The sequence below is a fragment of the Peromyscus maniculatus genome, chromosome 1 (assembly GCF_049852395.1).
Source record: "Peromyscus maniculatus bairdii isolate BWxNUB_F1_BW_parent chromosome 1, HU_Pman_BW_mat_3.1, whole genome shotgun sequence".
Lineage (NCBI taxonomy): Eukaryota > Metazoa > Chordata > Mammalia > Rodentia > Cricetidae > Peromyscus > Peromyscus maniculatus.
The window spans coordinates 174,970,848-174,996,477 of NC_134852.1; the positions used below are offsets into that span (position 1 = coordinate 174,970,848).

General features: G+C 45.7%; 1 long non-coding RNA gene across 4 annotated transcripts in view; it reads right to left on the bottom strand.

The window, feature by feature from the left end:
• LOC102914763 (uncharacterized) overlaps window positions 1-25,630 on the bottom strand; it is a 119,935-nt gene that overhangs the window by 85,973 nt on the left and 8,332 nt on the right. For all 4 annotated transcript variants that reach the window (XR_013047862.1, XR_013047859.1, XR_013047858.1 and 1 more), the window contains exons 2-4: window positions 21,427-21,576; window positions 12,139-12,228; window positions 9,295-12,008 (exon numbers count right to left, since the gene is read on the bottom strand). This is a non-coding gene — a long non-coding RNA (uncharacterized LOC102914763). The remainder of the gene's footprint in view (window positions 1-9,294; window positions 12,009-12,138; window positions 12,229-21,426; window positions 21,577-25,630) is intronic.

The following is a 25,630-nucleotide window of genomic DNA, read 5'->3' on the forward strand; positions in this document are numbered from 1 at the left end:
CACGCACACACACTATACACATAGAGTGGAAGGAAGGAGAAAGAGAGAACCAACAAACAAACTTGGGGGGTTAGAGTATAGCTTAGTGAGGGAACACATGCTTAACATGTATGAGACCTTGGGTTTAAAACTCAGTGCCAAAAAACAGAAGTTAAAGTGCACATTAATTGTATCAAACAGAAATGAGAGGTATAGAGATGATGATGATGAGGATGATGATGATGGAGTCACTCCTGTTAAAATCCCATGAACCAAGCTAACACAAGATGTCTATCTGAACGTCTGAGCAATCAAGATTAAAGAGACAAATCGAAATGTACCAAGCAGGACAATCTGTCTACATGATAATGAAATTCCCTGGGCTTTCACCATCACACAAAAGAAGTGACCTGGAATAGCCTGGTGTTAACTAACCACTGCTTCCCCATTGTCCTGTTTCCCTGCGCCTGCCTTGGAATGGAAGTAACTTTGGAATGACCCATCCACTTTGGGTTCTGCTTCTGCTATAGTCAGTCCCTTTCTATCTGAAAAACCAACCTCTTCTTCTCTGGCCATTACAACACTTATTCAATTTTATGGAATGAAGTGTTGCCAAATTTTGAATCAAAACTGAAGATCTTCAAGCTGTTGTAATCTTATCCTTTGACAGCAGTTTTGGTGCCATAGACTTCCCACACTCATAAGCAACAAAAATGCCTTTCTCTCAGCTCAGGGCCTGGGAAGTCTAAGTTCAGGGAGCTGGCAGATTCGGGGTCTGGGAGGGTCAGCTTGCTGGCTAATAGATAGCCATCTCTGCTGTGTGCTCACATGATGAAAAAAAAAATGAACTCCCTGGCATCTCATTATGAGTAATGTAGGAAAAGTGGGGGTCTTTGAGAGTGACAGAGTCCTCCCAGGCTCAAATGGGCTTTAACTCATGATTTAAGGTGCCATGGAAGTCCATGACCACATAAACTTTTGCTGAGCCAGTGGCTCTAGGCTCTTATGTCATGAATTTAAAGAGTGAAATTCACAGACCACAGAAAGTCAAGTTGGTGAGTGACATCGTCCTGTATGCTGTGAATATGTGTTGCTCTGATTGGTTGATAAATAAGGCTGTTTGGCCAGTGGTGAGGCAGAATAGGGTTAGGCAGGACATTCTAACTAGAGAGGAGGAGGGAGAAAGGCAGAACAGAGGAGACGCTGCCAGCCACCGCAATGAGAAGCAAAATGTAATGATACCAGTAAGCCACGAGCCACGTGGCAAAGTATAGATTCATAGAAATGGGTTAATTTAAGATGTAAGATCTAGTTAGGGAGGAGCCTGAGCCAATAGGCCATACAGTTTGTAATTAACATAAGCTTCTGTGTGTTCATTTGGGTCTGAGCGGCTGCAGGACCGGCGGGTGAGAGAGATATGTCCTGACCATGGGCCAGGCAGGACACAGGAAAACTTTCAGCTATATCAAGTTTTAGAAAGAAATGGTATTACAGGATACTAGGAGAGAGCTTAAGAGAAAAAAGGCAGCGCTCCTACATAACTCAGGTAGGACCAAAAAAAAGTATCACTGAGCTACTAGTCTAGGCTTTCCCTGGGATTTATGGCAGAAACTGGGAGTAAGGCACTGGGGGGATGAACTGTCCATCCCCAAGGTATCCAGGTGCTTCTTGGTTCCATTTACATCCTCATATATAGCTTCCAGGCAGGGATGCTCAGTTAGAATAAGAAAGACAGCAAGAAAGTAGAAGAAGAACCAGAGCCTCCTTCTGGCCTTCCTTGCAAGGGAACCAAGGACATTTCCCTCTAACTTCTGGCCAAGGGTGAGACTCAGAACTGCTGCTTCCAAGGCCTTTCCTCTAAACTGGTCCCTTTCTAGGTCCCTTTCTTATCATAAATGCATTAATCCCAACTGCGAGAATTCTACTCTCTTGACTTCATCATCTCGCAAAAGCTGTCACACTAGGACTAGGATTTCAATATACAAACTTGGAAAGGGGTCAAGCATTCAGATCTGAATTCAGCCTGTTTTAATAGCATCCCCAGGCCTGTTTGCAAAAAAGCACTGAAAAAAATCCCACAGAATATGGCTATATAGCCCAGCTGGCCTTGAACTTGTGATCCCTCTGCCTAAGTCTCCCCAGTGCAGAGAGATGCCACACCTGGGTAGTGAGAGGTACATTTGAGGCATATTTTAGATGATATCTGTATGCATTTCACATAGACACCATCTAAGTGTCCATTTCAGTTCATGGGATAGCTAAATTTGATTGTCAACTTGATAGGATTAATAGACACCTAAACAATTAGCGAGGCCCAGCTTTTGGCATTTCTAGAAAGGATTGAGGAGGGAAGATCCACCCTGAGTGGGAGGCACCATCCCATGTGCTTGAATGGAAGGTTGGAAAGGAGAAAGCCAGGTGAGTACCAGCACAGTCCCTCTGTGCTCCTAAATCCACTCAGACATGAGCAAGCTCCACGTTCCCACTGCCATGCCTTCCCCGCCATGATGGGTTGTTTCCCCTCAAACTGTGGGTCACAGTAAACCCTCCCCTCAGCCCTTTAAGTTGCTCTCTGTCGGATAGTTCATCACAGCAGTGAGAAAGTATCTAATACAGCTACTCCTCTCCCTGTCAGAAACACAACCGAGGAGACTCTGATCCCCGCAGATATCTACATCCATAGAGCCCCGTGGTGTCCTGGGAAGGGATCAAGACCTCTCCTCAGAGGCATCTCTGTGCTGGTCTTCCACCAAGTTTTTCCAGCTCCTCTTTGCATCTAGTCTCACTGCTTCTCATTCATGTCAATGTCAGGTCCCCTCTACCTCAGTTTCCCAAACCCACCTGGGCCTCCATCATTCTTCACCAATCCATGGCCTAGAGACATGAAAGACAAAAGAACCTGCTGCAGGTTCCTGCCAGGCCAGCTCTTCCATGTTTTATTCTTTAGTGGTCAGTGCTATCTGCCAGAGTCCCCTTAGGAGATATGCTGTTGAAACTTCAAAGTTCAGCTTCTAAAAATCTCTATCTGGTTGCTGGGTGGTGGTGGTGGTGGTGGTGGTGGTGGTGGTGGTGGTGTGCACCTTTAATCCCAGCACTCGGGAGGCAGAACCAGGCAGATCTCTGTGAATTTGAGGACAGTCTGGTCTACAGAGCAAGATCCAGGAAAGGCTCCAAAAAAACTAGAGAGAAACCCTGTCTCAAAAAAAAAAAAAAAAATCTGTCTTTTTCTCTCACTTCTCTCTCATACACACACACACACTTTCTCACACACTCACATATACTCTCACACTGAAACTTTCGCAGTCTTTTTCTCTCAGTCTTCCTCATACACACATCCTCTCACACACACACACTCACACACATTCTGTCTCATGCACACACTCTTTCTCATTCATAATTCTCTCTCACACACACACAAACACTTTCTCACACACACACACTTTCTCTCACACACACTCTTTTTCATTCACATTCTCTCTCACGAACACATTCTCACACTCTCACACATACTCTTTCTCACACATACTCTTTCTCACACACATTTTCTCTCACACATTCACACATACTCCTTTTTCTCTCACGCACACTTTCACACACACACACACACACACACCTTCCCTAAAATTACCATCTCTGCCAGCAATTTCAAAAGTCTGTCCAGCCTCTTGCTGAGTCATTCATTCACCACACCAGCGCCGGGAAGGCTGAGAGAAGAGGAGTTAGGTTCAAAGTCATCGTGGGTCACATAGTGAACTCTATCTCCAAGAAGAAAAAGGGAGAGGGGGAAAGAGGGAAGGGAAGCAGAGGGGAGGGAGGAGTGGGGAGTAAGGGAGATAAAGAAAGGGAAGGAAAGAAAAGAAAAGAAAAAAGAATGTCCCTAACTCTGAAGGCAAGAGATGGCTATGTGTAGAAGGGAAATGAGGAAGCTTTGGTTAAATGCCCCAAATGGGCTTATCTCACAACACTTTTGTGGTTCTCCTGCCCCTTTGGAGTCTACTTCATTGACCCATCTGTCCATATTTTGTATCCAATCTCAACGAGCATCACCATTCACTCCTGAGCCAGGCACAGGGGTGACAAATGGGTTACATCCCGGTGACCATTTGGTGACACTTCTCGCAGTAGGTTGAACGATCTTGTGAGATTTCAGCTGGGCTCAGAGGGCAAAACTGGACTAGTCGTGAGTGTGGGGGGCGAGGTGGCAGTGTTGGTACTGGGAAGAGCCATCGCTGGCTGTTCTCTGAAGCCTCGCCCCCAAATCACTCAAGTAAATACTGCCAGAGGGCCTGTTAGTAAAACTGCTTCCTGAGGATGTAAGCAACATCAAGCCCTTCCTCCAACAGTCCCAGCAACAAGTGGAGATGTGATTTCGCCAATGTTCACCCTGGGAAACCAGTGAATTTATTAGGCTTATAGAGAAATGGGTGACAGGTTACTGGGAGAAGCATAGGCGGCCTTAAAGTGGCCATGCTGGGAGGTCTGCACCTAGCATGAATCATGACACCTCCCTGGCTGAGTAGACGGAGCCCCCTCCCCTAGTCCTCCCAGAGGCCAATTGCTATTAGGGTGGACTTGCATCAGCTGGTTGGAAGGTGTGGGTGGATACAAATGAGGGGAGGCCAGCTGTCAGCAAGCCCAGCTGTGATGATCTTCTGCAAGCCTGCACAGCTGAGCTGATAAAGATGTGGCAGTTTGGCTCAGAGGATAGTCCCCTACAGCAGGACCTGATGAAGAGAGAACGCTGTATATAAAAGACACTCAGAAGCAGCGCGAATCTACATAGTACCCTCTGCAAACAGCAGAGAAGAGTGTCCCCTCCACAGCCATCCCCTTCTCCCAGCACCTAAGCCTGTCCTCCGAGAAGTAAGGGAGCGTTTGTGGTTTTGTAACTTCTGGAGAGGCAGTGTTTGCACTAACTGTTCCACAGACAATAGGAGCCACAGCTGGTTGGTTTGGTTCTGCTTCGCAATGCTGAGGGTAGGACCCAGAGACTCACTAACGCTGTGCAAGCTCCCGACGACTGAGCTGAGCACTCCCCCAGCTCGTTGAGAACTCCATGGATGGCTTTTAAGAGGATGACTAGAAAGGCAGGATAGGGCTTTTGGCAAAACCGGTGCCATAGCTGTGGGTAGACTGGAGGGGAATGCTGGAGCCCAGCCTCCTTCTGGCAAAGTCCAAATGAGGTGCTCCCGAACAGGAAGGAATACAGAGATAACACGGAAACACGAGGCCAGTACAGCCAGATCGTGGGCTGTGGAGAAGCCCAAGAGTTCTGGTCGTCTTGCTGCCTGCGCCTGTAGCCTCTGTCTTCATTTCTAGAGTATCAAAGTCAGAAGATCCCCAAACAGAAGCCTGCCAGCAGAGTCCTTAACAGGGGACATGCCATGCCCTCTTCCCACATGGCCCAGGGGACTTTCTGGTGCAAGGGTGGTTCTGGGCCACTGTGAGAAAGGTCAGCCTACACTGCAGATGTGGCAGTGGCTCTATCCTTCTGGGCACTCCTCCAAGGCTTGGAATAATTCCACGGCCCAATCAGCGAGTGAAAGGCAAAGCAAGGCCAACACAGCACCTCCCATCTCAGTGAGGTTACGCTGGACGATGTTTTTGAAAGGTCCAGGGAAGCTCAGAAAGACAAGGGTGCTATGGAACCTGGTGAGGGGAGGCACAGAAGCAGAGGGGCTGTTCAATAGGGTTCACCCCTTAAAAAAGCTGAGACCCTGCTTCTCAGCCAAGGTTTGAGGTTCCTGAGTCCATTCCCCTTCTCCCCTCCACACTGACTCATCCTTTTGGCTGTATTTCTAACTCATCTTCCTTTCCCAGCATGCCTTGCTCTTCCTCCCAACATGCTCTTTTCTCATTCCTTCATACAAACATGGAATCAACAAAATGTTCTTTGAGCGTCTTGAAATAAGCCCTAGCAGACAATTCATAACCCTTCCTTCCAGATCTCCAATCTCAGCAAGTGCCCAGCAGGCATCCAGGAAGAAGGCTGAGCCTTTCCAGTCTTCTTTTGCACATTCTGAACACCCTATTCAACCATCAGGAAAAGGGGGGCATTCCTCAGCCCCGGCTGGGCTCCCTGTGCCTTGGCTCTGCTGGTTTCCTTTGATAAGTACATTGAGGTGTGGGAGTGGCCGGGGAGCCTTCAGGCCAGCTCCAAGCAGTTAGTTGGTCCTTTGCAACCAACCTCGCTCCTGGCACAGAACAAGACGTGAGGAGGTCACCAACCACAGGAGGCCTCAGGATGTGTCCAAGAACGAATACCAGACCAGAGTGCTATGAGGGGAGTGCAGGAATACTGAAGGCTGAGAGGAATTAGGGAAAAGCTTCACAGGTGGAAACTGAGACACCCTCCAGGTGGGAGTGGCTAGTAGAGGCCCCTAAACCAAACTGAGCAGGGCCATTTGCAGATGTGTAGGTCAGCTTCAGGGAAAGAATCCTCTGGGGTTGGTAAGAGAGAGCATGCTAGAGAGCTAAACTGGAGTTAGTTTGTAGAGGGCCTTGGATGCCAGGAATCATGGAAAGCCACTAAGCAGGGAAAGAACATTATTAAGTGATGATGCTTAAGTAAGAAAACCCCAGGGCCCTTCTTGAGTCTGGGTACTCTCAGCACTCAGGGCCACAGCTGTAAACAGCAGTGCTAAAGAACTTCAGTGGCCCGAAGAGTTGTCTCCATGGTTAAGAGCACCTGGTGATGCTCTCACAGAGCACCTGGGTTCAATCCCTCGCACCCACACGGCAGCTCACAACCATCTCTAAGCCCCGTCCCAGAGGATAGAGCAGGCACACATGAGGTAGACACACAAGCAAAACACCCATACACATAAGATAATAAAACAAATCTATTTCTACTGCAATGAACACAGGCCAAGGAAGGGACGGGCAAACACATACACTACCCTTTCATTGGTAACTCTGGTTTCGACGGTCCAGGCCACCACCTAAGAACTTAGAGGGATACACAGATGGAGAGATTAGCCCAGGGAAGTGCAGTGCCTCCCTCCTCTGAAAGTGGCCCAGGGCCACATCCTGAATTCTTCCCATCTCCCACACCCACAGGTGTGACTACTGCTCTGGCGGGCCAGTCTCTGCAGAGTCAGGGAAGGACCCCAAGAGGGGCCCCTGAGGAGACTCTGAAAGTGAGAGAGCCCGGAAGTCCGCTGCTGCTCAGACAGCAGGGTGCTGAGCTCCTGAGGAGGCAGAGAGGAAATCGGCAACAGCAGGCGGAGAAGGGGGCTCTGGGCAGCCCGTGCTCTATCACCCTTTAGTATGACATCATGGAGGCCGTCTGTGGGGCCCGAGGACAACTCACCCAGGAGCTGGGCTCAGAAAGACGCAAAAGACCACACGCAGCCGTATGGGTCTACTGATAGGAAGTATCCACAACGGGCAAATCCAGAGAGAGAGAGAGAACACAGAATAATGGTTGCCATAGAGAGCGGGAGCAGGGAGGCAGCAGAGTAACTGCTCCGTGGGTGATGTTCAGAAACTAGAGAGCAATGGTGGCATCAAAACACTAAACACACAGAATTCAACCGAACTGTGCCCTTCAGACCCACCCTCTAATGACTGAAGGATCAAGTTCATGTCAAATATATTTACCACTAAACTTTCCCTCTCTCCTGTGGGTTTTTGTCAACTTGTCCCTGGGAAGAGGGGATCCTGATTAAGAAAATGCTCTCATAAGATTGGCCTGTAAGCAAGTCTGGGGTTATTGTCTTAATGATTGAGGTGAGAGGTCCCAGTCCATTGTAGGTGGTGGCAGCCGTGGGCAGGTGGTCCTGGGGTACACAACAAAGCAGGCTGAACAGTGTTCCTCCGTGGCTTCTGTTTCAGTTCAGATTTCCAGGCTCCCGCCTTGAGTACCTACCTGCCTTGATCTTCCTCAGTGATTGAATATGATGTGAAAAATGTAAGCTGAAATAAATTGTTTTTGGTAATGGTGTTTTGTCACAGCAATGAGAACCCTAACCAAGACACCCTTGTTTTAGAAGTGGTTGGGCTTCGGCCATTGTTAAATTGCCATCCAAGGGATGCCTACGAGGAGAGGAGGTTCAGTAACCAGATGGCAGGGACTGAACTTCAATAACGTGAAGGAGCAGGCCAGAGGCCATCAGACTGGCATCAGAGCCTCACTCAAAAACAAGGCCAGGGGCCAGGTGGTGGTGGCTCAAACCTTTAATCCCAGTACTTGAAAGGCAGAGGCAAGCAGACCTCTGTGAGTTCAAGGCCAGCCTGGTCTACAGAGCAAGTTCCAGGACAGGCTCCAAACCAAAGTTACACAGAGAAAACCCTCTCTCAAAAAACAAATAAACAAAAGAACATGGCCAGGCTGAACCCTATGATGAACACACGAACGAACACACACACACACACACACACACACACGATAGTAATCATTGAATCATTGATACCATCACCAAATATTTCCAAAGCACAAAGTGCCCCTGTTTTGGGCACATAATAAGATTGTACTTTCTTCTGCGTCGTGGGACCATGTAACCAGTTAGCTCTGGCCAAGGAAATGAGAGGATTGGTCCTAGAAGTCCTGATACAAGGTCTTCTGGGAACTCTTGTTCCCTCTGATGCAGACTCTGTCCTATAAGCTTGAGTGCAAGTGAGCGTGAACAGAGCCTTTTTTGACTGGCAGTGGACACAGAGTTCAAAGGGAGTAAGCTGCTCTTGTCTGCATGTACTCAAACCCCAGGTGGTTTACTACTCCAGCATCATCCTCCCCATCCTGGAAGGATCAGCATTTGGCCCCCTGGCAGCTTGGATGCAGTCTCACTGTGGGCCAGAGACATTAGTGGTTAGTAAAGAAAGCCAAACAGCACTTCAGTACCTGCTTATAAGATAGGAGTGTGTGTTGTTGGGGTTTTTACTCTTTTTGGAGGCCCACCACCCAGCTCCCAAATAAATCACACACAGAGGCTTATTCTAATTATAAATGTCCGGCCTTAGCTTGGCTTATTGCTTGCCAGCTTTCCTTAACTTAACTTAGCCCATCTGTCTTTTGCCTCTGGCTTTTACCTTTCTCTATTTCTGTATACCTTTCTTTGTTTCTTACTCCGTGGCTTGCTGGTTGTGTAGCTAGGTGGCTGGACCCTGATGTTCTTCTCTTTCTCTGGCTACTCCATTTCCCTTTCCCTCAGATTTCTCCTTCTATCATTCTCTCTGCCTGCCAGCCCCACCTATCCTTTCTCCTGCCTTGCTGTTGGCCATTCAATTCTTTATTAGACCATCAGGTGTGTTAGACAGGCAAAGTAACACAGCTTCACAGAGCTAAACAAATGCAACATAACAAAAGTAACGCACCTTAAAACAATATTCCCTAACAGGTGTGTTCTTTCTTCTCTCCTCCTGTTCCTCTGGCAAAATGGAAGGCCTGGGAGAGCAGGCAGGCAGTGAAGGAGCACACCCCATTTTCCTCCTCAGGTTCCTGTCCTTAAGCAGAAAAGAGATGTGTATTAAATCAGGTAGGATTTCATCTGTAGCTCACTAAGCAAAGCTATAGTAAACTGGAATGCACAGAAAGCAAGGAGAGCTTTGCTATCTCAAGCACCAAGGAAGGGAAAGTCCACAAGTCTTTATCAAATGCAGTAATTGGGGCCCATGCAGGACCAGCAAGGAGAAGACGGCACCTTCACAGAGGGGTGAAGAGTTAAATAGGACAGGACTATTTCCGGAATGATAGTCAAGTTAGGAAAACCCACAAAGCCAGCAGCAGGAGGGAAGACTGGGACCTAGAAGGGGACAGTGGCTGTAGTGGGAACACCAAGTTCACAGTCTCCAGAAGAATATCCAATGGGAAAACGTAAAATAGCTCCATAGACCCACATGTTAAATAGGTCACTGTCAGCTCCTTTGAAGATTATACTTGGTCCCTGTCCTCCCCACCTCACCCCTCATCTTCCATGAGATGAATTGTTCCCTCCTCTGCATGTTCCTGTGGGACCACAGAGGGTGTGGATGGGCCTAAGAGAGCCAAGGAGGTAACGAGACACCAGAGACTAGTGGTGGTGGAGAGCACTGGGGTAGCGCGAATCTTAAAAGTTCTTGTTAATAAAAACAAACCTGGAGCCAGGTATTGGAGTAAATTCCAAAAGATCAGAAAAGCAGAACAAGTCACAGCTAACCTCACCTGGCCAATTCCTCAGCTGATCCTGTTTCCTCAAACTGGAAGCTTCTGAGTCCTCACCGGAATGGATCTCAGCTGAACAGCTGCTCAAAAGCCTAAAAGCTTAAAAAGCCTCTAGTTTCTGGTCTTCATGCCTTATATACCTTTCTGCTTCCTGCCATCACTTCCTGGGATTAAAGGTGTGTGTCTTTCCCAAGCAAATACATGAAATCTCAAGTGCTGGGATTAAACGTGTATTGTTCCTAGGTACTCTGTTCCTAGTGTGGCCTGGAACTCACAGAGATCCACTCGGATCTCTGCCTCCCAAGTGATAGGATTAAAGGCATGTGTGCCACCATGTGCTGGCCTCTCTATCTAGTGGCTGTTCTGTTATCTGAATCCAGATAAGTTTATTAGGGTGCACAATATATTGGGGAACACAGTATCACCACACATTGGCTGTCTTCTCATGCATGAAGGGCTGGGAGACAAGGGGGAATGTGAAGACACAGGAGTCCTTCCCAGGAGAATGGCTGTGAAGGACACAGTCCAGCACCCCCAACCTCCATGAAGAAGATTTGCCTAGATTTTCACTCTAGTGCCTTCCACTGGGTGAACTCCAAGGACACAAGGAGAGAAAAGAGATTGAATCTACTGGGAACCTGACATAAAAACTAACCAGTTTGCAGTGAATGAAAACCAGGACAGCAGACTGGGTTTTGTTTGTTTGCTTGCTTGTGTTTGTTTTTGCATTTGTAAAGGGGACCAAAGAGGTGGCTCTGCCATTAAGAGCACTGGCTGCTGTCCCAGAGGACCTGGGTTCAATTATCAGTACCCACATAGCTGCTTACAACTATCTGTATATGCAGTTACAGGTAACCAGACACCCTCTTCTGGCCTCTGTGGGCATTGCATGCAGATGGTACACAGGCAGGCAGGCAAATCAGCCATACACATAAATAACTAAAAAGAAGAGAGGTAGATGGGGATGTGACTCAGAGGTAAAATATCTGTCACACAGGGGGCTCTGGTCTCGATGTGGCACTTGAGGGGAAAGGAAGGAAGGAGAGAGCTAGAGATAGAGACAGAAAGAGGTAGACAAACAAATCATGCTTTAAACTGACACCAGATTCAACCAAGCCACCCCTGATGAAATGGTGGCAGGATAATCCTGGCTAAGATTGTTCTGAAATTCTTCTGTTAGAGCCAGACATCTCTAAGGACCCCAAAGACCCCAAGGCCCGAGTAAAAGAGGTAAATTGTTACAGAGAGATACAGCAACGTGGCATTTGCCTCTACCTAGCCATCCTCTGTCCCCAAAAAGCAAGAATATCTTTCAAAAACAGGAAAACAGCCTGCCTTAGTAACATAAATGCCAACATAGTCCCTGGATCCTCAGAGCTGGTTAGATCCGGTTTGAATCCTTTCTTTCCAGTGGTACTGTGGCTGGCAACAGTGGTGGTTGGTCTAGGTAAGCCTGCTGCATGGTTCATGTCATGGGGTGTGTGTGTGTGTGTGTGTGTGTGTGTGTGTCCCCACCCCCACCCCCCAGCCTTTCAGAGCACTCAGATCCTGACATTCCAACTCTAACCAATTACAATCAACTGATGCTCTGTATCTTGAAGGATCAGCTGCCTCTGGAAAAGCATTCATCAACACAGTTAAAGAGGGAGGTTCAACTTCCTTAGTGGGAATGCAAGGCAGATAAGCACAGGCAAGGGCCAGTAGAATCCAGATCACCCCCTGCTGTGCAGTTAACTAGAAGAAAGAACTTAACTGCTATCTTCCGAAGCCTGAAGTGCAAAGGCTCAGAGAAGGGGATGGTGGGAAGTGGTCCTAGTCCGGTAGATGACTTTTGCCAGGAAAATGGAAAGTAAGCCTTTAAGACTTCAACTCACTCCATGGTTCCTCCCTAAAATATGATAACAGGGTACAGCAGCAATGCATGTTGTCAACTTTATAGCAACACCCCGCCCCCCAAACTGCCCCTCTTGCTAAGGACGTGGCTACTATTTAAAAAAAAAAAAACAGATGCAACACACCTGAGCATGTCCAAGGGGCAGGGTGGCTTCTTCATTGCACATAGATGCTATCCACTTGCCACAGGGATCCACTGCTTCTCGGGGACTGCCCTGTCAAGAGGTGGGAGAGTTCTGTTGCTGATTCTACCAAAGATACTATTTAGGCTTACAGCAGCCCTGATTAGATTTCTCGTTGTTAATGTACATTCACACTTCATGTCTTGAGAAAATAAATAAATAAATAAATAAAATAAATAACACAAGCCTCCCAGCAGAGGGGTCACAATTTGGAGGAGATAAAAGTAGAATCACAGTAAGAGTGACAATCTACTTGTGATAAGCCCTTCCCATTTTACAGAGGTCACTTCCAGTAGGAAATCTCAGAGAAGCCTTGGAGCTCCATCAGGTTCATCTATCTATGTAAATCTATTCTTACCACCCCCCACCCACCCCCCAACCCCGTAACTGTGGAGCTGGAACTCTATGCACTGTCACTGTGAGCTCAGCTCATTCCCATTTTACTTCACTCTGGGAGTGAGCTCTTGATAGGACATGGATGACATGACTTAAAAAAAAAAAAAAAGATCCACAAAGTGTTACATTGACTTTATGAAGGGGTTTACCACATTTCTCTTCTGTTTTCTATTTACTTCCAGATACCAAGGTGCCATGGTGGCATAAATCTGGAGACATCGCTCTTCGGCCTTTTGACTTGCTCTGGTGTTTGATTTGAGGGATTCTGTCCCCCACATCCGAGAGGCCATTATAAGCTCTCTTGTGCAATGAGGAGGGAGAGGAACCAAGGATCCTTTCCAAGAAAGTGTGGGAAAACAAACTTCTGGGGCAGCAGTTTTCAGCAGAAATCAATTTAGCATCCTGTGTGCTTTAACAGTTCCCCTTATCACTTCTGGACTTTATTAAGGAGACTGCTGTCCAAACAAAGGCTTTTCTCCATTTCCTCTGATATTTGTTCTTCCTTTTGGGAATATTCTAAAGTCATAAGATGGGGGAGTCCTTATAGCCAGTATCTCTGCTCATTCTGCAGACTCTGGCACCTTCTAAGAGCCTCTGGGAGAAGCAGCCTGACTCAGCACCAGACTCTAGTCAGGGACCCTCCTGCCTCCCCTGTGCCTTGGCGTCCTTGCTGTACCTTATCAGGGATGTTGTGTACAAGAATTTTGCCAACATCTGAATGCCTCAGATACTGCCTCCCTCCAGACAGGCCCCGGGACCCAACCTAGGACCGTCAGGTGAGTAAAGGTTTTACCAAATACAAAAACACTAAGTCCTTTCAGCTTAGCATGCTTTCCCAGCCCACTCTCCCATGAGCATTTGACTCCGTCAGACTAGGCTAACATGGTTTCTAGTTTTTAAGAGGAAAGCAGCCACAAAAGGACAGGACATGCTCCAAACAGTGAGAAAAGAGGAAAAAATGGAGAGATTTACTGAAGAAAAGCCCCTCAAAAGCTTTAGAACTCACCGAAAGATGGTTCATGGGTCTAATGCTCACATATGCTTCCATTTCTGTGGTTGTTTGTGGTCTCATATAGGCCAGGCTAGCCTTGAACTCACTACATGGCCCATGGATGGCCTTGAACTCCTAATCCTTCTGACTCTACCTCCCAGAGTTGTGTACGGCCCCCCCCCCCCCCCCCCCGCCACACACACACATCCAGCTCCATCTTCTTTAAACTGAGAGATTCTGCATATAAATCCTAATGTGGATTTCCTCCTCCAAGCACACTCCTCCCAAAAGAGGAAAAATTTAAGCAACATTAGGAACTACTCAACAGGTAACAAACAGAGCTGGGTCAATTTACTCGCTGGGATAAGACTCCTGCTTTAACGGAGTCCCTCCCCTCATCCACCAGTCACATTGCCTGCCTGTCTCCTCCTGCATGCCCCTGCTGTCCCTCACAGGTGGGTGTGGTTTCGAAGCCTTGTTTAGAAAACTCTCCCTTAGATCACCAGTCAGGTCCACAGAGTCTTATTCCAATTACAACAATCCCATGGTCCAAGCAGGATATAGACTTTGACTTTCCCCAATCCCAAACGAAATAAGCGAAAGATTTCCCCAACTTGCTTTAGTGGGAAGTCATATTCTGGGGGTTCCAGGTAAAGCTCAGTGGCAGAGAATTTGCCTCTCATGTACAAGGTCCTGGGTTCTGGCCATATCACAGCAAAAAGAAAATGGAGAAGAAGAAAGAATATTTGGTGGCATGGGGAAAGTCAAATCTATGTAGTGGTAGCCTGTTCTTCAAACTCTGGTTTTTTAAAATATATTTATTTTCTTGTACTAAACATGATCAGATCATAAAACTACAACACATTAAAAATTTCAGGAATATTTTTAACATCTGATATCAGGATATAGCCCACATCACACAATTCAGAATCAGTAGGGGTTGAGACCTAGGTGCCAAGAGTGTTTAAAACCCCAGATGGGTCTAATTTATCTTCCGGGTAGAGGGCCCTGCCTGGGAGCTTGCCCTAAAACCAATAGCTGCTCAGGCTACTGGGCGAAGGGAGGCATGCTCAACATTTCCCAGCTCCTGACTAGAAGAAGAAATAGAACTCTTGCCAGATTTTGAAGTCTAATGATTCCTGAGATGCATGCACAAGAGAATGTGTTGTCCTGCCTCCCTCAGAAAGGAGCTACGCTTTATGGATAAGAATATGAATAGAAGATCTTATTCCAAACAGATCAGAATTACAGCATCCTCCCCTGGAAAAGGGCCAGTCATCTCTCACACAGATGAGGGGCTCTAGGCAGAGCTGCTTATAGGGTTCTCAACCTTCCTAATGCTGCAACCCTTTAATACAGTTCCCCAACATAAAATTATTTCATTACTACTTCAGAACTGTAATTTTGCTACTGTTATAATTTGTAATGAAAATATCTGTGTTTTCCGATGGTCTTAGGCAACCCTTGTGTAAGAATCATTAGACGCCCCCCCCAAGGGGTGGTGACCCACAGGTTGAGAACTGCCTTAACAGGTTGCTGATGTCACTTTACTAAGGTGATTATTTTAAAGGGGGTCAGTGAAGACATGAAACTCCAACGATTCCCCAGGCAGGAAGAGTTGAGCAAGAAGATCACCTTGGCTAAATAAAGTCTAGCCTAGGGCTAGCCCAAGGACTGTCCATGTATGGCCTGAGCCAGGAACTAAATGCAAGCACAGGAAGTTCTGAACAGCCTGGGGACATTTAAAGTGAGGCAATGATTTTGTTCAGGATTTACTCTGTTTTTGATAAAAAGTGTTTTAAAATGTTCCCCAACCCCTGACTTTTAGGACTGACAATATTCCAATAATCCAAGGCTAAAATGCCAGAGGGAGGGAAAATATTCCTACCCTAGTGATAAATAATTTGGTCACTTCTTGAATCAGAAAGATGAATCCCATATTGGGAGCCAAAACGTTGTAATATTGTTTTTACTTTTTTGGGAGGCTCGTGACCCAGCTCCCAAATAAATCACACACGGAGACTTATTATTATTTATGAATGCCAGGCCTTAGCTTGGTTTAGTTTCTAGCCAGCTTTTCTTAACTTTAATTATCCCATCTATCTTTTACCTCTGGGCTTTTCCCATTCCCTTACTTCTGTAAATCTTAGTCTTACTCCATGGCTTACTGTGTAGCTGGGTGGCTGGCCCCTGAAGTCTTCCTCCTTCTCTGGCTGCTAGATCTCTCCTTCCAGATTTCTCCCTCAATATATTCTCTCTGCCTGCCAGCCCCGCCTATCTTTTCTCCTGCCTCACTATTGGCCATTCAGATCTTTATTAGACTAATCAGGTGTTTTAGACAAGCACAGTAACACAGCTTCACAGAGTTAAACAAATGCAACATAAACAAAAGTAACACACCCTAAAATAATATTCCCTAACACCAAGAATGTGGTACTCTATTTGGTTTGATTTTTAACCTCAAAATAACTTCAAAACTGTAACCTCTTATTACTCACTGAAAGTATTTATTAAGCAACTATTGGCTTAGGGATATGCAATATTAATAAAAGCTTTGGGTCTCTAGTTGATGCTTATTAAATAGATGTCATTGATGGATGGACTGATGCATTTATAAGAATTTATCAGAGAACAAAACACACACTTGGGGTCACCACTCACTCAGATGCATTATTAAAAAGTAGGTGACACATTCCCTTCCCCATTGTCATCTAGTCACTCCCCAGCAGTCCGGTTTATAAGTCCACTATAGGCTCACAACCATATTACCATAAACCATGTCTAGAATAAAGATCTCACCTCCTTTCAGAAGAGCTGCAAAGGAAACGTCCTGTACCAATAGGCTGATATAGCCAGCTGTGAAGCATCAGGTTCTGCTAAGATTGAACACTGTGGGGCATCAGCACCAGGCAAAGTACCATGGTTTCCAAGCAGAAATAGACAGAAACCATTCATTCATCCATACCCAGAACCGCAGGAAGGCATCAACTCAGTTTAATCCTGACTTTTAATGCAGCAAGGGCTAGACTAGGAATCCATCTAGACCAATTAGATCAGGGGGCCTGTTTCGGGAAAGGTGCCAGAGAAATGTGCTTTGAGCTATTACTCACTTGCAGTTAAGCCTGAGCACAGTATAGATCACGAAGGAGTCCTCCGATAGTTAGAACTCTGAGTTATAAGCTAGAGAAGCTCTGTAAAATCGACCTAAACCAAAGAGAAATGATGGTCTACAAAGTACAGTACTGGCCAGATGTGAGTCCTCAAAGGCGTTTCACAGAATCCGTGGCTATCTGTCCCTCAACTCCAATTGTCTTATCTCTTCAGATAAGCCTTCTGCAGGGGGAATGTGGGAGAGCTCCTCCAAAGCTCCATTACAGCTATCAGCTTAGCAGCTCCAGAGAGTTCCAGCAAGAGCTCAAGGGTGTTTCCCACTGGTCTGGCTGCAATTACACCCTCAGCTTTCAACCAGAAGCTGTGGCCAGGGCATAACACTGGCCTTCTCACTGGCCAGCCCATGGCCTATTTCTCTCATGGATAGAAGCCAACCCTGGTCAGGACACAAGGACTAAGACTTAGAGGAAGAGGCTCCCAAAGGAAAATTGGAGGGCTTGGGATACAGGTCAGCAGTATTGCACTTGACCCATTGTCCAAGACGTTGGAGTTGATCACCAGGACCGTGGAAAACAAAAACAATAATGGTGTGCTTTCTTAGATGGTCAATGGGATCTGGGTGTCAAAAACAACAGCTCTCTACTCACTGCGTTGGCCCTTGTATTAGTTATTTTTCTATTACTATGATAAAACTGTTATGAATTTGCATGAGTGGGAAACCCCCAGCTGCCCAGGTCAGGGAATCCCATGTGTGAGGGAAAACATGCTGGGCAGATGCGGGGTGGAGAGCATGGAAAGTCATTTGCACCCAGGTGCTACATCCTCATGGAGAGTGCATTATAATAGAGAGATGAAGAGAAAGACAGGAAAGAGGGAGACAAGGAAGAAAGAGAAGGGAGAGAAAGCAAAGGTGTGCACACCTCATGGGAATGGAGAGAACGTGAAAGAGAGAGAGAGGAAGGGGAGGAGTTTTTCCTTAAAATGAGGTTTTTATGTCAGGATACAGGGCGGCCCCAAGGGGCGGGATTTCAAGGGGCAGCTCAGAATATTAAGAAAAATACTATGATTTGGGCAGCTTATAGAAGGAAAGGTTTATTTGGGCTTCTGGTTCCAGAGTGATAGGAATCCATCATGGCAGGGAGACAGGACAGCAAGCCAGGCATGGTAGCAGGAGCAGAAAGCAGAGCATTCACATCTTTAACAGCAAGCATGAAGCACAGAGAGTGAATTTAGAAATGGTATGAAGATATTTGGGGGTTATTATTTTCTTTTAATGTGTGTGTGTGTTGCCTGCATGCATATCTGTGTACCACAGGCTTTCAGTGCCCAAGGAGACCAGAAGAGGGCATTGGTATCCCACCCTAGGACTGGAATTATAGACAGTTGAGAGCCACCATGTGAGTACTGGGAATCAAATGTGGATCCTCTAGGAGAGCATCAAGTGCTCTTAACCACTGAACCGTCTCTTTAGCCCCATGGCATAAGTTTTTAAACTCTCAAATCCTGCCCCTAGAAACATGCCTCCTCCAGAAAGCCCACAACTCCCAAGCCTCTCCAAACAATACTACCAACTGTACACCAAGCATTCAAATGCCTGAGACTACAGAGAACATTTATTATTCAAGCCACCACATCACATTTCCCCAACCCCCACAGTCTTGTGGCCATATCATAATGCAAAAGGCATTTAGTCTAACTTCAAAAGTACCCATAGTCTTTTATCATCTTGATACTGTTCTAAAAGTCCAAAGTCCTAAATCCCTTCTGAAACTCAAGGCCTCTTCATTGTAACCCCCTGTGAAATCAAAAAATGCAAATTACATATATGCAACACATAATGGCAAAGGGTATACATCACCATTCCAAAAGGGTTGTATATAGTGAGGAAGTACCAGGCCAAAGCAAAACCAAGTATCAGGAGAGCAAACACCAAAACCGTGTCTCGTGTCTGGGACTTTAATTTCCAAGGGCTTAGATGGATCTGGCCCTCCAGCTTTGCTGCCTACTGCCTGCAAGCACCCCTCCCTCCTCCCTTTGGATTCAGCTCTCCTTGACAGATCTCTCACAGCTCTGGCATCACCCACACCTTGGAATCTCCAGTGCAGCCCAGGCTTCATTTTCATAGCTTCATGCAATGGCCTGTCAGAGCCTCTTGCCCTTCCAAGAGCTTCACGCAGACTCTCATGCCACATGTTGCCTGGTCTCAGCAGTTCTTTCTAACTACAGAAGAAGGTTCCACAACCCTTTACTCATGTATCCTTCATGACTTTAAAGCCAGCACTGCAGTGGTTTGAATGATAGTGGCCCCCATGGGCTCATATGTTTGAATACCTGGCTCCCTACTTGGTTGGACTGTTTGGGAAGGATTAGGAGGTGTGGCCTTGTTGGAAGAGGTGTGTCACTGGGGGTGGGCTTTGGACTTTCAAACACCAGACACCATTTCAAGTTAGCTCTCTCTCTCTCATGGTTGTTGCCCCAAAGTGTGAACTCTCAACTATTTACTATTACAATACCATACCTGTCTGCTCTCATGTCCTATAATATGATGGTGGTCATGGATTCAAATTGTAGGTCCCCAATAAACTCTTTCTTCTCTACGTTGCCTCGGCTGTGATATCTTCACAGCTATAATAATAAAGTAATTAAGACAAGCACCATGTGGACAACATTGCCAAGTTTGGCTGCCAGCTTGGGGTGGACCCTGGCCCCTGGAACTACATTGGAATCAGCTTTTGTTTGCTGTTGCTTTATAGCAACAGAAATCCTTATGTGCTTTTCTACAAATTGGAGGCTAGGTGGGTAGGGTCTTGACCTGAGGGCACCCTTCCCTTTATTACAATGCAGATCAGACATTTCCTTAATCTCCTTATCTCTTTCAGCACAGGCCTTGGCTGCAACATTACATTTCCTAGCACTCTTTTTCTTTTCACATGTATGTTTTGTTTTGTTTTGTTTTTCCTGCCCCACTTGCTCTTTTTCATTGTAGACCTGCTTAAGAGTGATTACCTATAATCACATGGCAGAGTCAATACTATCCTGTCTTGAAATTGCCTCTGCTAAATAAATCAGCGCATTACTTTTCAATTCAGCCTCAGGCAAAAAGTTCTTAGGACAAGGGCAGAAAGCAACAAGATTTTTTTTTTTTTTTTTTTTTGCCAAAATACCACCAGAATGGTCTCTAGTGCGGGTGCTAATATTGTTACCCTCTAAAACCTCTTGAGCTGAGCCTCCACAGTCTACATTGCTCTCAAAACTGTTTTCCAAGCTCCTACTAAGATGACCCATTAAACTCTGCTTACAGCATTTAATCCATTTTATAGTATGAAGTCTTCCACATTCCTCTTGAAAACAGCATGGACAGGTCTATCACAGCCATAGCCCATTCTCTGATACTAGTATCTGTATTAGTTACTTTTCTATTATTGTGATAGAATACCGTGCCAAGACAACTTTTAGAACGAATGGTTTATTTGTGCTTATAATTCCAGAGGGCTAAGAGACCATCATGGCGGCAAGTGGCAGACATGTCAGCAGGAGCAGGTAGCTGTGGGCTCACATAGGAATTGCAAGCATGAAGTAGAGAATATGATTAGAAATGGCATGGGTTTTAACTCTCAAAGCCCACGCCCCAGTAATATACCTTCTCTAGCAAAGCCTAACTTCCTAAGCTTCCCTAATCAGCACCACCAAGTGAACAAGCATTTAAATACCCAAGACAATAGGGGAAATTTATCACTTAAACCACCACAGCCCTCTCTGTGGATTTTGGAGGGATAGGACCAGTTTTTAGTCTTATTGTCATTGAATAATTTAACAGACAATTTGAAAAAATCATTTTGGATGGAAGATGGATGGATGGATGGATGGATGGATGGATGGATGGATGGATGGATGGATGGATGGATTTGAGAGCCTAAAGACCATGAAGTATTCAGATGTTCCACATCATTTGGTACTAGTTCTAGTTCTAAGTGGACAATATGTTTATGAAAAGACATGAAACTGAAAAGAGTTGCTGGAGGAGCATGCAGGAAGGTCAGATCTGACCTTTGACTTTAAGATCCATCAGTGATGGAGAGGGAGAAGGAAGAAATGCATTCTGGACAGGGACACAACATGGACACAGCACTGAGATCAGGCAGGTACCACCCATCCAGACACAAAGAGGAAACCATCCAGGCAGAGCTTCATGCCGGGGAACAGTGGGAGAGGTGGGACAGCTGTGGTCTGTGATGAGCTAGACCTGAATCCTGAAGGCCCTGGAGTGAGAAGAGAAGGATGGGTGAAAGCCCTGACGAGACGCCTGTATCAGCTGCAAGTGCGGAGTAGAGAGTGATAACGTCTATGCTGCTTTGGAAAGATAAACCTTCAGGAGACCCTGAGTGTGGCTGGACAGACAAGGGTGAAGGGCATTGGTCAGAAAGCAATTGCTGGGTGGAAGCTGCCTGGTGACCAAGGCTTGACTCTCACTACAGACAACCTCTTCCATCCAGCCCAGAGGCCCATTCACTGGTGTGCTCCCATTATTCTTTCCTTCTCTGCTTTGTTTTCTGTCCCACTTCTTGAAATCATGGCAGATATTTGTTTGCAGCCAAGAAACTTGTAAACTGAAGGAGGTTCCAGTGACAGGTGCTGGGAAGAGGTCAATGGTACAAGACCAAGGCTTGCTGAACAACACATCAGTGATAGGGATGGGCCAGGGTCCCAAGTGGACCAAGGTCAATATACCTTACCAGTGCAACTGTTGAAAACATCTTTCCTAGAACATCGGTTGAGTGCCTTCATTCTATAAACCAGCTGACCAGCTGACTGGGTTTGAATTCAGCATTTACTGGTTGAGCGCTCATGGGTGAGTTTTCTCTCCTAGCTTTGGTATTTCTCATCTGTAAAAAGAAGGTAATAATTAAACTCTCCCCTAGAGCTTGATTATAAAGATTGTGTTAATGATGTAAATGATGTGCCAGACTCAATAAATACCCACTACAGACTGAGTGGCCCTACCTGGAAGACTTAGGACCAGATGTGTTGCAGATTTTGGAGTTTTTCAGATCTGGGGATATTTGCATAGGCTTTCTAGGTTGAGAGACTCCAACTGGGAAATCCCATCTGTTCCAACATCTACCATTTCTCTTCTTTTTTCTTTCTTTTTTTTTTTTTTTTAAGATTTATTTATTTACTATGTATACAATGTTCTGCCTGCGTGTATGCCTGCAGGCCAGAAGAGGGCACCAGATCTCATTATTGATGGTTGTGAGCCACCATGTGGTTGCTGGGAAATGAACTCAGGACCTCTGGAAGAATAACCAGTGATCTTAACCTCTGAGCCATCTCTCCAGCCCCTAATACCTAGCATTTCTTGAGCCTTATCATATAGAGCTACACAACCTGCATTATTATTATCATTTGTATCCATATCATATCACTAGCATATCACTAGCAACCCTGCTGATAGGGTCCACACAGACTCCCTCCAAAAGCTTAAAGTGCCTCCAAGCAAGGAAAGCCTAGGAAATGGGATAGACTCTCCCACACCACTCCTCAAGTTATGCTCATACTACTGGCTTCTAGACTCTTCTGAGCAATTCCAACCTCTAGAGGGAGAGTGGACTACCAGAAAACACAGCCCCCTAAGCCAGTCTCTTTCAAGCTGCAGCTTTGAAAAACATCAATGGGTGTGATAGCAACTTAGTGGAACCCAATTAGCATTTTCTTTGTTTACTGAAATAAAATAGAGTGGGAAAGTATCATTATTGCAGAAGAACCAGGTAGTTCCTGTTTCACAAAGCCTTTTGTTTTCATTACACATGTCCTGGTGCGTGTGTGTCCTGGGTCTGAATATAAAACATCTCCCACTGTGGTTCACGGTCAACTAACAGAAGAGGCTGACAAAGGGAGCCTTCATAGATGTGTGGGAGAAAACAATTTCCCTGACTTCTCGGACAGACACCACTAGGTCCCTTCCAAGTGAGACACTGCTCTATATAAAAAAAATTTTAAAAAATCAGACAAGACAGAAGACTGATATGACATTCCATACTGCTGGAACTGAATTCTGGCCAAATAAGGTGGTAAAAACCTACAATCTCGGGTGTTGTGAGAAAGAAGAGGATCAGTAGTCAGCAGCTCAAGATTATCCTTGCCTAAATAGTGAGTGCAAGGCTAGCCAGAGCTACATGAAGGAGGGAGAAGCTGCAGAGATGTATTAGCAATTAAGAGAACTGTCATCTGTTCTTCTAGAGGGCACAAGTTCGGTTCCCATGTAGTATACATTCATTCATTCAGGCAAAACACCCACACACATAGAATAAAATAAAATAAAAACTTAAAAGGGGAAATACATTGTTTCCTAGCTTCTCTTCCTTGGATGTTAATTAAATACCAGACCTCTCAAGGTCAAACACTGCTCTTCTTTTCCCTCTTATACATGGTGTACATGGCTCTCCTCCCAGGATTTATGATTCAACCTTTTGTTAGTTTCTCTATGAGGCTGAATTCCAAGCTGCTGTAACTCTTAACTCCAGGTACGTATTTTGAAATCACGAGTGAAGTTCTCTCTGTGGAGGTCCTTTGGACTCCAATTGAGTCTGTGTAAAGCTCAGTACATCATCTGTTCTTCATAAAAACAAAGGCTGAAGTCCTCATCCTGTGTTCCTTGTCTTGTTCCCAATATCCTGATAGTGCTTTGACATGTGACTTTTCAAAAATAATATTATGGTAGAAAAATCTCTTAGTACTGAAACCGTCTCAGAAGTAAGGATATTCTTGGCAAAATTTCCTGTTGGCCAGGTTGATGTCAAATACTGGTAAGCTCAGCATTCTGGAAATTGAAGCAAGAAGATCTCAAGCTAGAGGCCAGCCTGGGCTACATACAGAGTGAAGCTATGTGCCTAAATAACAAAAACAAAAACTCTCCTGTTACCATCTGTTGGCAAACTCTAGAAGCCAGCCCGCAGTGTCCAGGCCACCAGGGGGTGATGTAGTGACTTCAGTGAGAAAACCTGCCCACTGTCATCTCTCTGGTTCTGCCATCGCCAACTACCTTATACCTGATCGTCAGTCCAATGTGCTGCACTCTCCCTGGTGATACACATTGTCTTCTTTCTCATTTTGTTTCCAGGTGTTCACCTTTCCCAAAACCATGGGCTACCTCACAAGGACACATGCTCAGTCACATCACTGACTCAAGAATCCTTCAAGATTATCAAAAAAGATGATCCCATGCATGGTGGCACAGGTCTTTAATCCAAGCACTTGGGAAGCTGAAGCAGGTGGATCTCCATGAGTACAAAGTCAACCTGGTGTACATATCAAATTTCAGGGCTACATAGGGAGATTCTGTAGAGAGAGGGAAAGGGTGGGGGTTAGGGTTGGGTTATATAAGGAGAGGAGAGGAGAGAGAGAAAGAGGATGGGGGAGAAAGGAAGGGAGGGAGGGAGAGAAGGAAGGAAAAGAAGGAAAAGACAGAATCACATGTCCTTGCCTAGCAGGCATGAAGCCCTGGGTTCAAGTAGAAGCACTGCATAAACCACTGTGGTGGGGTGTGACTGTAATCTCAGAGGTTGGGAATTGGTGGCAGGATGAGCAGAAGTTCAAGATCATCCTCAGCTGCATATTGAGTTCAAGGCCCGCCTAGGGCAGAAGAAAAGGGAAAATAACAACAAACATGGGACCTCAGGCTCAGCCCAAAACTGAGAATGAGTCCCCTCAAGTGCCAGTCTCAATGGCTTCATCATGAATGCTTGGAACACTGTTAGGGAGTCTGGAGTTTTGTACAAACTTGGCAGAAAAATTAGTAAAGGCACAAGATGGAGAAGTGGACATCCCTAATCTACATGATCCTACACACACCAGCATCCACCACTCAGCATGAGAACACTCAAAGCTGGCTGGCTGATCTAGGCTAGTCTCTACACCACAAATATCTCCTGTTCTCATAACACCTTCCTTTCACTGCCAGCTCTTGCCTCAACTTCCTCAAGTGGGAATCTTCACCTGGTTCCTGACATCTTCTTCCACCCACAGTTTATCACTTCTTCTGAGGGGATGTCAACATCCTCAGCTGTATAGATGTTTGTGTGTGTGTATTCTATATCCTGTGTGTTTCTACTTCTTAGTCAGAGAACGTGCCTTGCTCATCCCGAAATTCTTAAACCCTCATCACTAATTTAGAAGTAGCTGGTGTTCAATAAAATATTATAAAATAAATTAACTATTTAGCCAATCTTCTGATAGCATTGTGACATGTGACTTTTCAAAAAAAATATTATCACAGAATCTCTTGGCACTAAAACCATCTCAGAAGCAAAGATACTCACCCAGGAAACTCCCGGATGGTGTGGCGTGATAGCAAATATCTACTATCTCAGTTCTTAAAGCCTAGAGCTGGGGGAATCTCAAGTCAGAGGCAAGCTTGGGATATATGTATATGGTGAAATCTTGTGTTAATAAGCAGATAAATAAATAGGCCAGTCATGGTGGCACACACCTTTATTCCCAGCACTCAGAACGCAGAGGCAGTTGATTTCTGTGAGTTCAAGGCCAGCCTGGTCTACACATCCAATTCCAGGACAGCCAGGGCTACATGGTGAAACCCTGTATCCAAATAAATAAATGAATAACAAAACAAGGGCCAGCTAGATGATTCACGCACAAAAACAAATGAATAAGTATCTTAAACCCAACAGAATGTCTTTGGCACCCATGAACAAAAGCCAGACGATAGAAGCCCCAAACCAGGAGGTGACAGAATGGTGAATTCAAGAGAAGAATCTGTGTCATTGGTACAGCAGCAAGACAGTCATAAATGACTCAGTCAGTATATGTGACAAATCTACGACCCTTTCACCAATGAGCCTAGAACATGACTTGTCCACTGTAACATGAGCTCTCGAAAGAAAAGGAAAATTCAAACCAAATCTCACACAAAGCTGTGTGAGT